We start from the raw sequence: 14,780 nt of genomic DNA, 5'->3' as shown, positions 1-14,780 counted from the left end.
TTCTCTGGACACCCAGCCTCCTTTAAACACTGATAAGAGTTATTTAGTTTACTTTATAATACATGAGCTAAAGAAGAAAATTCAGTGTTATGATACAAATGTCTTATTTATTTTTTAACCTCTTAATTTAAACTATTGATTAACCAGATAGTATAACATAATGGACTAGAATTCAAGTGAAGCACAATCCAAAGGGTGTGTTATCTTTTCCATGACCTTGCTCAAAAATTAGCACAACAATTTGTTATTGCAAATGAATGGTTAAATATTTTAATAAAAGCAACTAAGGGTCAGATTACAAGTGGATCGCAAATGTTTGCGCTTGAGCGATAAGGGGTTTATTTTGGGGGTTTGAGCTTGTTGGGCTTACCGCTAGTATTACAAGTTGAAAGTAAACGCGATTGCTTGAGCACAATCGCGATTTATGCTAGCATGACTTCCTCAGAGCTCTGGTTAACTGTTTCGCGAAACATAAAAGTTGCAGAAAACACATCAAAAACATATTACAAAGTAAAGTTAAACTCATAATAACACCATCTAAAAAGAATTTAAAAATAATATTGCACAAAAAAGTTATAAAGGCTGAGGTCTTAGGTATTAGAAAAAAAGGCAGGCAAAGGAATTTGACATTGAGATATGTACATATACATGTTTAAAGATGTATATGTATGTATATAGATATGTCTATATATGTGTTCATATGTATTTATATGTGTATATATGTTTTTACAGACATATATACACATATAACACATAAAAATAAAGTATCTTCTAGAGATATTGGGAAATCTGTAAGCTCATGCCAAGATAAAATAATTTGAAATAGGAGTACACGAATGCCCAATATCACAGAGAATAACTGATGTATCATTATGTGATGTCACTGAAAGAGGGTCAAGATACTGATTAAATTTTAAACAGAAAATAGTGGAGACAACATAAGAAAGTTCTTATGTGATCTGAAGAAATGCATAGGATGACTTTTTTGTCTTATAGAACTGGCTTAAATGAACATTAATTACAATAGAACTGCAAAATCAACAACTGTATAATAACAGACAATGGAATAGCACTTAATTTGAATTTCAAATGAGTAGATTTTTACTTATATTATATGGCACTTGTTTTCAGTAGATAACTTCTGCTGATATTGACGCAGATTACAAGTGGAGCATAAAAATATTAGCTAAGCTGAATGCTGCTCAAGTTAAAGGGCCATTAAAGTAAAAATTAAAGTTTCATGATTCAGATAGAGCATGCAATTTCAAAAAAAAACTTTTCAATTTACTTCCATTATCAAAACATGCACATTCTTTTTATAGCACACTTTCTGAGGTTCCAGTGTCTGAGCATGTGCAATAGTGCACAGCATTTATATATATTAATTGTGTGATTGGCTGATGGCTATCACATGACACAGGGGGAGAGAAAATTGAATAAACTTTGAAATTTGCCAGCAAATATTCTGCTTATTTCAAATTCAAATTGCTATTGCATTGTCTTTTTATTTTGTATTTGTCAGTTAATTTTACTGTGGTCCTCAGAGATATCGGTATCAGTCCAGGATCCCAAATGTTAGGATGAATTTCGGCAGGCACTAGCACACTGGGTAGAACCCAGAACGTGACCCACTGCAGTGGCAGAAAAAAACAGTAAAAAAGTACTCATACAGCTGAATGGGATCCACTGGAAGGACTGGTGGGAGGAGGCTCAGAAAGGAATCAAAGAGAGTGGTCAAACAGACAGTGGTCAGTTTATCTTTAGTAAAGGCAAGTATAGGGCAATCCAAAAGGAGTAGTCAAGCAAACAGTGGTCAGTTATCTTTAGTGCAGGCAAGTATAGGGCAATCCAAAGCGTAGTCAGCCAAGCAGAGGTCAATTAATCTTTAGTACAGGCAGAGATCAGGTTCACTCACAACAGGTTTCAGAAGACCCAGAAGACAGATCACCTGAGGATCCAACTAGCCAAGCTTTAATAGCCCACCTGATGTCATTGGTGGGTCGGGACAGGAGTGTGTGTCACGTTGTTTAGCAACAAGACGCTAAGTGCTGCAGCAAGGAAGGATCCAGTAGCTGCATCGGCACAGTGATGATCGGCTCAGTGACACTGGTCCTTTAAATCAATAGCGCTCTTAGTCTTGCGCTCATATTACAAGTAGCGCTCTCTTTTTACTTTCAATTTGTAATATGAGTGCAAGACTAAGAGCACTTTTTATTTAACTGGAATGGTGTTAGTGAATGCCTTAAAAGGGCTAATATCTGGAGATGGATAGTGCGGCTTTCGTGTGAGTGCTAACCTGAAGGTGTGCTCAGCTGAAAGCCAAATTTCATTCTTGTGGGCATTCGTTTCAGCTGAATATTGGATTTGGGTTTGTTACCGTTATTTCCAGTGGAAACCTCAAATATATAAACTTAATTTTAACACAAATCTTACAATATAGACTTTAAAACAATTAAAATAACCTATCATTCAATGCTAAAAGAACATACAACTCAATAACTGAATTTGAGTCAATGACTAGCTGATAGAGGCACAGAAGTCACACAATAGCTCTAGTCAAAAGGATTGGACATGTCTGAGCTTACTCTAGTCTCCCACCTCTTTATTCTAGGTTAAAGGAATAGTCTAGTCAAAATTAAACCTTCATGATTCTGATAGAGCATGCAATTTTAAGCATATTTCTAATTTACTCCTATTATCACTTTTTCTTTGTTCTCTTGGTACCTTAATTTGAATGTAAGCTTAGGAGCCGGCCCATTTTTGGTTTAGAACCTGGGTAGCACTTGCTGATTGGTGGCTACATTTAGACACCAATCAAAAAGCCAAAAATGGGCCGGCTCCTATGCTTACATTCTTGCTTTTTCAAATAAAGATACAAAGACAACAAAGAAAACTTGATAATAGGAATAAAAGTTGCTTAAAGGGATATTAAACCCCAACATTTTCTTTAGCACGATAAGAAGTTCTCAGTGTAAAATGTGACTTTCCAGAATACCGAAAAGGATGATGTGAGACTAAAAGATCTCCTTAGATAATTTTGCCTAAACAGAGAGCTACAAAGAATCAGACCCTATCAGTATTTTAGATAATCAATGAAACAAGTCTCTCTACTCTTTTTTTAAATATAAATATTGAAGCAATAAACATTGTGCTTGGAAATAGCTTTGTATCATGAAATAAAAAAGCTCATTGACACAGAGCATATTTAATACATATATGTTAAAGGGACAGTCTAGTCAAAATTAAACTTTCATGATTCAGATAGAACATACAATTTTAAACAACTTTCCAATTTACTTCTATTATCAAATTTGCTTCATTCTCTTGTTATTCTTTGATGAAGGCATTGCATTGCACTACTGGCAGCTAGCTGAACACATCTAGCTATCCAATCACAAGAGACAAATGTGTTCAGTATGATATGTGTGTATTCATTTTTAACAAGGGATACTAAGAGAACGAAGCACATTTGAAAATAGAAGTGAATTTAAAAATGTCTTAAAATGAGATTCTCTATCTGAATCATGCAAGTTTAATTTTGACTTTCCTATCCCTTTAAAATCATGAAAGTTTAATTTTGACTAGAGTATTCCTTTAAGGACAAGCCTTTTGCAATAGAAGCCAATATTTAGTGCTAGACTTGTGCGCGGCGAAAAAATTAGTTTAGTTTAGTTTCGGATCGATTCGGATGTTTTCGAATTTCGTTTTCGGATCGATTCAAATTTGGATACATTCGAATGCATTTGTTTCGGATTCATTCGGATTTGAATAAATTCGGATGTATTCGGATGTATTCGGTTCGGATTCGATTCGTAAATTCGGAAGTTCGGTAAGTGTTAGGTGGGATGTGCTGTGTATTAGACTAGTATTAAGTACTGTAATATTAGGTGTAACCCATAGCAGAGTGATATAACCTAATATACAGTACAATACTAGTGTAATTGTGATTAGTCCATGGCCATCCAAATGTTACGAATAAATCCGAACTAATTCGGATTTATTCGTTAGATTCGGTGCTACGGTAATTCGGAAATTCGAATCGATCTGAATCTCCGAATTTGACAAATTTGTCTGAATTTAAATTCGGAACGAAACGAAATGCACATGTCTATTTAGTGCCTGACTGGCTGTCTCTAACTTCAATCAACTTATTAACCTATATGCCAAAACCATAGAGATCTGTGTGCATAATTTTTTAAGGGTTTTTAACAGGGGCATTATTGGTATAGTGGGCATTCTCTACTTTTTACCCTTTACAGATGCCGCATGGGGAAGCATTGCCTCTTCATACTGGTCACTGTCATCTTGGAGCTTATACAGTCTCACACCCAGTGACAGAAGCAGTGCGCATTCACAGATCAGTGACAACGCTGGCTTGACAGCTGTACCTTGCACTTCGGTTTAGCTTGCACAATAGAAAATACAAGCTTTACATTTTGCTATTTCTTTTGCACAGTTTAAGATACACAGGAATAATGTTGAGCACTGCAGTCTCTGCAAAAATATAAAGCTCCCTCTCTTTAAAGTGCCATGAAATAGGTGTTATTTAATATATACCATGACAGATTGTTGTGTGTAACTATTGTTTTTGCATAAAAGATAACAGATCAGCAATATGAAGCGTTTTTAAATAATTGTATTATTTGGCACAAATTACTCAATTTAAATGGTATTGCAGATGCTCTGATACCCTCACAATTATTAGCAGTTTACTACAGGTTTTCTTATATCAGATTTTACAGCTTTCTTGAATGAGTGTGCATGCGCTATGGGGGACTCGTGCGTGTGCTGGAAACGCACAACAATACGCAAACATTTCCCCAATGGCTGTATATATTGTGCACTGCTCCGAATGGCTATGTCATGCATGAAGTCATACGTGACATGGCCGAACCAAATTCGCATGCAGGCATGCTCAAGTATTGGTAGAACTGTGTTCTACCCAATACATAGCTGAGACCGGCACTTTCTGATAAAGAAAATGGTGGAGGGGAGTTGGATTTCCACAACGACTTTGCAGGATTAAAGGGGTTAATAGAGTATAGGTTACAGCACACTTTGCAGGTAAACTTCATCTGTCATCCAATAAACTTTAGTAGGGCATGCCAGCCAATGAGCATCAGTAGTAAATAAAGGACATATGCAGCTTTATTAGTTTAAATATTTACTTCACATTTTGACTTCATAACATGCTTAGATGACGCTACTTAAAGGTACAGTCTAGGCCAAAATAAACTTTTATGATTCAGATAGAGCATGTAATTTTAAACAATTTTCCAATTTACTTTTATCACCAATTTTGCTTTGTTCTCTTGGTATTCTTAGATGAAAGCTTAACCTGGGAGGTTCATATGCTAATTTATTAGAACTTGAAGACCACCTCTTTTCAGAATGCATTTTAACAGTTTTTCACCACTAGAGGGTGTTAGTTCACGTATTTCATATAGATAACACTGTGCTTGTGCACATAAAGTAATCTCGGAGCAGGCACTGATTGGTTAAACTGCAAGTCTGTCAAAAGAGCTGAAATAAGGGGCAGTCTGCAGAGGCTTAGATACAAGATAATCACAGAGGTTAAAAGTATATTATTATAACTGTGTTGTGTATAACTGTGTTGGTTATGCAAAACTGGGGAATGGGTAATAAAGGGATTATCTATCTTTTAAAACAATAAAAATTCTGGTGTAGACTGTCCCTTTAATATGAATGGAAGACAATTTTTCCCTTTAAAGGGAAATTAAACTAGACCATGTCTTTACCATATGTTGTTGTAAACTACGCTTAAAGGGACATGAAACCCAATTTGTTTCTTTCATGATTCAGACAAAGCGTACAATTTTTAACAACTTCCCAATTTACTTCTGTTATCAAAATTGCTTAATTCTCTTGGTATCCTTTATTGAAGGAGCATCAATGTACTACTGGGAACTAACTGAGCACATAAGGTGAGCCAATGACAGCAGGCATACATGTGCAGCCACCAATCAGCAGATAGTTCCTGAGCCTACCTAGGTATGGTTTTCAACAAAGGATATCAAAAGAAGAAAGTAAATTATATAATAAAAGAAAGTCATTTAAAACTGCATGCTCTATCTGAGTCATGAAAGTTGAATTTTGACTTTCCTGTCCCTTTAAAGGGACATTAAAATCAAATGTTCATGTTTTAGATAGTGCATGCAATTTGAAGAGACTTTTCGTTCAGTTAAAGGGCCACTAAACCCAAAATCTTTTATCATGATTCAGATAGAGAATATAAATTTAAACAACATTACAATTTACTTATATTATTTATTTTGCTTAATTTTTTAGATATCCTTAGTTGAAGTAAAAGCAATACACATGGTGAGCCAATCACACGAGGCTTCTATGTGCAGCAACCAATCAGCAGCTACTGAGCATATCTATATATGCTTTTCAGCAATTAATATCAAGATAAAACAAATTAGATAATATAAGTAAATTAGAAAGATGTTTAAAACTGCATTCTCTTTCCAAATCATGAAAGAAAAAATGTGGGTTTCATGTCCCTTTAATGATACTGCTTTGTGCTGTCCCCTTTACAGAAATATAACTATTTTCACCTTGTAAAACCTCATAAGTAAAAAATTGCATTCTGCAATATTTTAATCTGACTAGATATTTACCATATTCTATATACATGTTTTGCATTATAAATGATTAACTGTTCTCTATAAGTAATTAGACTATTATTGTACCTAATTGTACAATTTATTTAAAATGTCTATGATTAGCATTGGAAATGTAAACACATTATTTGAACATATAAGTTAATTTAAAGTTTTTTCTCATTAATGATGTATATTTACCTATTATCACTTAGCAGTTATGCTGTGTGGGAAAGTATCAGTGTTTTGAAGGGTAGAATAACAAAAGGGAACATTCGCTATATATCATACTGTCAGCATTTTCTGGGGCATGTGAATGGTCCTCTGGCTGAATTGCTTTTTATCTTCAGATATATGTTCAGTAAATAAAAAAACTTCTCCTTTATATATTTTTAACTTTAACAAATAATTGTTCTGTTGTTTTTTTTCTTAAATATGTTAAAGAGTAGCTTATTTTGTTGTAAGATTAACTCGATCATCAGCATTTTTTTCTGTAGAAAAACTGTATAATTAACAGTGATACATGACTATAGGCAATGGTGTAGCTTTTATACTGCTCTAGGCACTGGAAAATTGGTTGCCCCGTGAGCCTTCTACCCCAGACTATTTTTTTGTCTTATATATTTCTCACAACTGGAGGTCGGAGGCAATTGGATCATTAATTTGTAATAAAATTACTAAAAAAAATGTTGGAAAAAAAAAAATGGAAAGCCCAGGAGTGGGAAGACTTTATGTCACAGAACTATCCCATTTAATTTATGGTTTCCCTAAATCTTGCTGCTTTTGGCACAAAACCTGATTGGCATAAACCAAAATATACCCTGATTAAAGGCAACAACACAAGACACACTCATGGAACAACATATCAAGCCAGTAACAAGTATCATTAACAGGAGGCACCAGGGACATAAGTGCTCAATCCTAACCTGGCTCAGGCCTCCAGGAGGCATATCTGGTTCTTTTTCAGTATTGGTTTTGCTGTAGGGGGCCCTAGCTTCACCTGCAGCATGCCTGTCTATCCTGTGTGCACCACTGCAAAACAGGACTCATAGGCCCCGATTACAAGTGGCAAGCTAATGATAGCGCAGGTTGCGATAAGCAGTATTGCTGAACCACGCTATCAGTAGCATGCAACTTGATATGACTAGTTGCCTGCTAATCCCAATTAAATCCCGTTTACCAGAGATGGGTTAGCACGGCCGACATCACTTTAGCTCAATTTATACTTTCAATGGTTATCGTGACCATGTTAAATATCACTGGTATTCCAAGTTTAAAGTTATAGTTTGTGCTTAAGCAAAAGCCGGAACTGCGCTAGAATATTTGGCGTGGCTTGAGACCTAGGGGTAGATTTATTAATAGTTGAGTGGACATGATTCCTGATCTGTAGCGAATCATATCCGCTCAACCTCGCTAAATGCAGACAGCATACACTGTCTGCATTTAACATTGCACAAGCATGTCTAGTGAAATGTTAGTGCAATGTCGCCCCGGCCGCTAGCAGGGGCTGTCAATCATCCCGATCGGAATGATTTCAATCCGCCACCTAGAAGATGGCAGTCAGGTTGATCTTACAATATTTGTGCTTATTATGGGCTCTTAATCATACATTTTAAGCCCTAGTAGTACGGGCTCACCTAGTCTAGTTAAGAAGCAGTGGACTTAAGGTAATGGAAGTTAAATCGTTACAGGCACATCCTACCAGGATGATTGACAAACTCTGCTCTTGTGCAATTGGTTGTAGAAGAACAGGGTGTGTGGCTGTACTAGCCTCTGCTTGTGCAATGGTAAATGTGAACAGTGGAGGCTGCCATCTCACTGTAATACTGAATGGACGAGTAATGAGCTGGGAACATTTTTATGCCCCCAGTATGATTGATAGGCCCCATAGATGTGGCTCTGTTGATTATAAAGGAGCTTACAACTTGTGGCTATGAGGAGAATACAAATCTTTATGAATTCAGCAATTAGTAAGCTGTCATGTTTCAACAAGTTTTTTCTTTAGTTTTACGGAATCTATTCCAGAGTCTTGAAAATAAAATTTACGCTTACCTGATACAATTCTTTCTTTCCGGACATGGAGAGTCCATGACGTTGTTCCAATTACTAGTGGGATATTCACTCCTGGCCAGCAGGAGGAGGCACAGAGCACCCCAGCAAAGCTGTTAAGTGTCTCTTCCCTTACCCATAACCCCCAGTCATTCAGCCAAAGGGAAATGGAAAAAGAAGATAACACAAAGGTGTAGAGGTTCCTGAGGTTTAGTAAAAATTACTGTCTAATCTAAAGGGTGGGGTCATAGACTCTCCATGTCCAGAAAGAAAGAAATTTATCAGGTAAGCATACATTTTATTTTATTTCCTAAGTCATGGAGAGTTCACAACATCATTCCAATTGCTAGTGGGAACCAATAGGGTGGGAGAACAAGACAGGTAGACCTAAACAGAAGGCACCACCGCTTGAAGAACCTTTCTCTCAAAAGAAGCTGAGGCAAAAGTATCAAATTTGGAAAATTTGAAAAAGTATGCAGAGAGGACCATGTTGCCACCTTGCAAACCTGTTCCACAGAAGCTTCATTTTTGAAAGCCCAGGAAGAGGAGACAGCCCTAGTGGAATGAGCCGTAATTATCTCAGGAGGCTGCTGTCCAGCAGTCTCATAAGCAAAACAAATCATACTTCTCAACCAGAGAGACAGAGAAGTAGAAGTGGCCTTCTGACCATTATGCTTTCCTGAAAAACAAACAAACAGGGCAGAAGACTGGCGAAAATCCTTCGTAGCCTGTAGGTAGAATTTTAGAGCATGCACAGCATCCAAGTTATGCAACAGACGTTCCTTTTGAGAAGGATTAGGACAGAGAGAAGGAACAATTTCCTGATTAATATTTCTATCCGAAACCACCTTAGGGAGAAACCACAATTTAGTATAAAGGACCGCCTTATTCGCATGAAAAATAAGGTAAGGCGAATCGCACTGCAGAGCTGAAAGTTCTGAAACTCTGCGAGCAGTAGAAGTAGCGATAAGAAAACTTTACAAGATAACAACTTAATATCTACAGAATGCATTGGCTCAAACGGAGCCTGCTGCAAAACTCTAAGAACTAGGTTAAGCCTCCAAGGAGGAGCAACACGTTTAAACACAGGCCTGATTCTGACCAGGGCCTGACAAAAGGATTGAACATCTGGCACATCCGCCAGATGCTTATGTAAAAGAATAGATAATGCAGAAATCTGACCTTTCAGAGAACTGACTGACAACCCATTCTCCAGACCTTTCTGGAGAAAAGACAACAAGCCAGGAATCAAAACCAGAGCTGGTAGTCAGACGAGCTGAGTCAGGAGCCAAAGCGAGTAGTCAGGAATCAGGAACAAGGAGAACAGCAGAGTCAGGAACAAGCCAGAGATCAGGAACCAGGAGGGACGTCAGACAGCCAGGTAATACACAGGAGCTCTCACAAACAGGTCTGAGACAACGCAAGGGCAAAGCATACTGAACAGAGGCCCTTTAAATAATAAGTGATGACATCACAATTCTGAGACTGCATCCTGTCTCACACGGATGATATATACCAGTCTGGCCATAAAAGGAAGTGCAGGAAATGAGCAGCATCACACAGTATGCACCAGAGTCAGCAAGAGAGTGAGTAAAATGGCTGTCAGCAGCACATGGCAAACAAAACAGGGAAAAAACCCTGACAGTATCCTCCCCTCAATGACCCCTCCCCCACGGGAGGACAAAAGGCTTATTGGGGAAACAGGCATGGAAGGCACGGAGGAGGGCGGGAGCATGAACATCAGAGGAGGGAACCCATGAACGCACCTCCGGACCGTAGCCCCTCTAGTGAACCAAATACTGTACGCGGCCCCTGGACATATGAGAGTCAATAATGCTGTTGACCTCATACTCCTCATGGTTGTCAACAAAGATAGGATGGGGACGAGGCAACACAGTGGTAAATCAATTACAAACCAATGGTTTCAAAAGGGAGACATGAAAAACATTGGAGATGCGCATTGCAGGAGGAAGGTCAAGAGCGTAGGCCACAGGATTGACCCATCTGAGTATTCGAAAAGGACCAACATAACGGGAGCCAGTTTATTGGAAGGCACACGAAGATTCAAGTTTCAGGAGGACAGCCAAACTCTCTCGCCAACCTGGTAGGAAGGCGCAGGCAGACGCCTACGATCAGCCTGGAACTTTTGGCGCTGCATAGAACGATGAAGGCAATCCTGAATCTGCACCCACGTGGAACAGAGTTGCCGGAGATGCTCCTCCAAAGCCGGAATACCCTGAGACATGAATGAATCGGGCAACAAGGATGGTTGAAACCCATAATTCGCCATGAACGGGGATAACTTGGAGGAAGCATTAATAGCACTATTACGAGCAAACTCTGCCCATGGTAACAGTTCAGACCACTTATTGTGGTGATCTGAGACATAGCAATGGAGGAGATGTTCCAGAGCTTGATTAGACCGTTCCGCTGCTCCATTGGATTGAGGGTGATATGCAGAGGAGAAGGAAAGCTGGATCCCCCTTTGAGCACAAAAGGAACGCCAAAATCTGGAGACACTGGCTACCCCGGTCCGACACTATCTCCTTGGGTAACCCATGTAAACGGAAGACCTCCCGGGCAAAAATTGAAGCAAGCTCCTGTGCGGTAGGCAACTTCTTCAAGGGAATGCAATGTGACATTTTAGAAAAACGGTCAACCACCATAAGGATAACAGTATTGCCATTGGAAACAGGGAGCTCGACAATGAAGTCCATGGAAAGATGTGTCCAAGGACGCTCACCATTAGCAATAGGTTGAAGAAGACCCACAGGAAGACGTCGAGGAGTCTTATTCTGTGCACAAACTGAGCAGGAGGCAACATATGCAGCAACATCAGAATGAAGACCTGGCCACCAGAATTGTCGAGTGACAGACCAAATCATTTGGTTCTTTCCTGGGTGACCTGCGGCTTTAGGATAGTGGTAAGTGTACAAAAGTTTAGTTAGAACATTTTCAGGAACAAAACACTTACCACTAGGTTTCTCAGGAGGTGCATTGGTTTGTGCAGCCAGGATCTCCTCCCCCAAGGGAGAAGTCAAATTAGTACGTATGGTAGCCAAAATATGGTCAGGAGGTATAACTAGAGTAGGTACAGACTCCTCCTTGGACAGAGGGGAAAATTGTTGGGAGAGGGCATCAGCCCTAACATTCTTACTATCAGGCAGGTAGGAGACCACATAATTAAACCGAGACAAAAATAGCGCCCATCTGGCCTGTCGGGGTGACAAACGTTTTGCTTCAGATAGATAAGTTAAATTCTTATAGTCAGTAAGAATGAGCACTGGCACGCTAGTACCATCAAGAAGATGCCTCCATTCCTTGAGTGCCAAAATTATGGCTAGTAATTCCCTGTCGCCAATTTCATAATTACACTCCGCTTGAGACAATTTCTTAGAGAAGAAACCACACGGATGCAAGGAACCATCAGGCGTAGGGCGTTGAGACAAGAGGGCACCTACTCCAGTCTCAGATGCATCGACCTCAAGAACGAAAGGCAGGACAGGGTTAGGATGAGTCAGAACTGGTGCGTCAGCAAAGGCAGTCTTAAGACTATCAAAGGCCTTAATGGCAGCAGGTGACCAATGGAGTGGATCATTCTCTTTACAGGTCATGTCTGTGATAGGTTTGACTAAGGAAGAAAAGTTTTTAATAAACTTTCTATAGTAATTGGCGAACCCCAAAAAACATTGAATAGACCGAAGACCAACTGTGCGAGGCCACTGCAGAACTGCAGATAACTTGTCAGGATCTATGGAGAACCCTGCAACGGAGAAAACATAACCTAGGAAGTTTACTTGAGTCTGATGGAACTCACATTTCTCGAGTTTACAAAACAGGACATTCTCACGTAGTCTCTGAAGAACCCGTGTAACATCAGAACGATGAGCCTCAAGTGTGGGTGAGTGTATGAGGATGTCGTCCAAGTACACCACAACACACTGTTGCAACATATCTCGTAGGATATCTTTAATAAATTCCTGGAAAACAGCAGGAGCATTACATAGGCCAAAGGGCATTACAAGATACTCATAATGCCCACTCCTGGTGTTAAATGCTGTTTTCTATTCATGGCCCTCCTTGATCCAACGAGATTGTACGCTTCTCTCAAATCAAGTTTTGTAAAGACCGTAGCTCCCTTGAGGCGGTCAGAGAGTTCCGTAATGAGCGGAATAGGGTAAGCATTCTTAATGGTAAGATGATTAAGACCTCTATAATCGATGCATGGTCTTAACTCGCCACCCTTTTTCTTCACAAAGAAGAAGCCATCCCCTGCAGGAGAGCAGGATTTGCGGATGATCCCTTGCGACAGATCATCGGCAACATACTCCTCCATAGCACAATTCTCCGCAACAGACAGAGGGTAAACCTCCGGGTTGCAGGTCTATGGCACAATTGTAAGACCGGTGAGGAGGCAATTTACCGGCACGCACCTTGTCAAAAACGTCTAGGAACTCTCAGTACTCCTCTGGCAAATGAGATACTGAAGAAGTGCACAAGACTTTAACAGGTTTCCGAAGACAAGTGGAAATACATTGCGGAGACCATGACAAAATTTCGGACCTGCGCCAGTCGAGACTGGGATTGTGCTTTTGGAGCCAGGGATAACCCAGAACAACCGGAAAATGCGGAGAGTTTATCACCTGGAACTGGAGGGTTTCAAAATGGAGAGCCCCAACAGCCATGGATAACGTGAGTAACGCGTACGGGCTGAAGGGGCCTGCCATCAATAGCCTCAATAGCAAGCGAACGGACCGAGGCAAAACAGGAATGGAGTGCTTTGATACAAAAGCACTGTCAGTGAAATAGCCCGCAGAGTCAGGAGCCTGGGTGACTATGGAGGAGTCCACCCAGGAAAGGACAACCGTGACCAAAAGTTTCTCATTCAGCGGTTCCGGGGACAAGGATAAACCACCCAAGGTCTGCCTCTGACAGGACCTTAGGTGTGAGCGTTTACCGGCCGTGTAGGACAAGACTTCAAAAGGTGGCCCTGTAACCCACAATAGAGGCAGAGTCCCTTCCTCCTCCTAAAGGCCCTCTATGCTGCGGAGAGATGAGTGAATCCCAACTGCATCGGCTCAGCAGTACCTGGTGACTCGGGACCAGGAGGCATGGGAGGAGAGGGAGGCATGGGTAGGAACGAACACGTAGGAGACAACAGAACAGGAGGCTTCCGCAAGCGCTCCTTGAAAGAGGGCCTCTCACTTAGTCTGATGTCAATTAGGATCAAAAAATACACCAATGCCTTGTGATCTTCTGGTAAATCTCTGGCAGCAACTTTGTCTTTAATCACATCAAAGAGCCCATGAAAGAAGGCGGCAACAAGGGCTTTATTGTTCCATGCTACCTCTGCAGCAAGCATACAGAACTCAATGGCATACTGAGCAACAGATCTTGTACCTTGCTGAATGAACATGAGTTGTTTAGCTGCAGAGGAGGAGCAAGCCGGAACATCAAATACCCTTCGAAAGGAGGCCACAAATTCAGGGTAATTTGAAATCACAGGTTTATTAGTCTCCCACAAGGTATTAGCCCAGGCAAAAGCTGTGTCAGAGAGTAACAAGATGAGAAATCCCACCTTAGCTCTGTCAGAGGGAAACGCCTGAGGTAACATCTCAAAGTAAATGCCCACCTGGTTCAAAAACTTTCTGCACTGATTAGGATTGCCTCCATAACGCTGAGGTAGAGGTGCAGAACCGGACATGCTCCTGGTAGGACTAGGTGCAGCAGCGGAAACAGGAGCAGCCATAACTTGCGGGACACTTTGGTCCAAATGTGCAGTGCGAGTCAGCAGGGTTTGCAGGGCTAGTGCAAATTGATCCAAGCGATGATCCTGTTCATCCATCCTGGAAATTATGGCAGGTAAAGGTGGATTATTAGCACCATCAGGATTCATGGCCCTTGCGTAATGTCAGGGTGCCAGGAATCAGTCGAGAAGTGCAAAAATAATCACACCTTTATTAATAGCAAAAAATAATAAAAAGTCCATAAGTAAAATAACAAGCCAGTAATCAAAACCAGAGCTGGTTGTCAGACGAGCCGAGTCAGGAGCCAAAGCGAGTAGTCAGACGAGCTGAAATCAGGAACAAGGAGAACAGCAGAGTC

Source organism: Bombina bombina, chromosome 9 (genome assembly GCF_027579735.1).
Source record: "Bombina bombina isolate aBomBom1 chromosome 9, aBomBom1.pri, whole genome shotgun sequence".
Taxonomy (NCBI): domain Eukaryota; kingdom Metazoa; phylum Chordata; class Amphibia; order Anura; family Bombinatoridae; genus Bombina; species Bombina bombina.
This window is presented reverse-complemented; position numbering follows the sequence as displayed.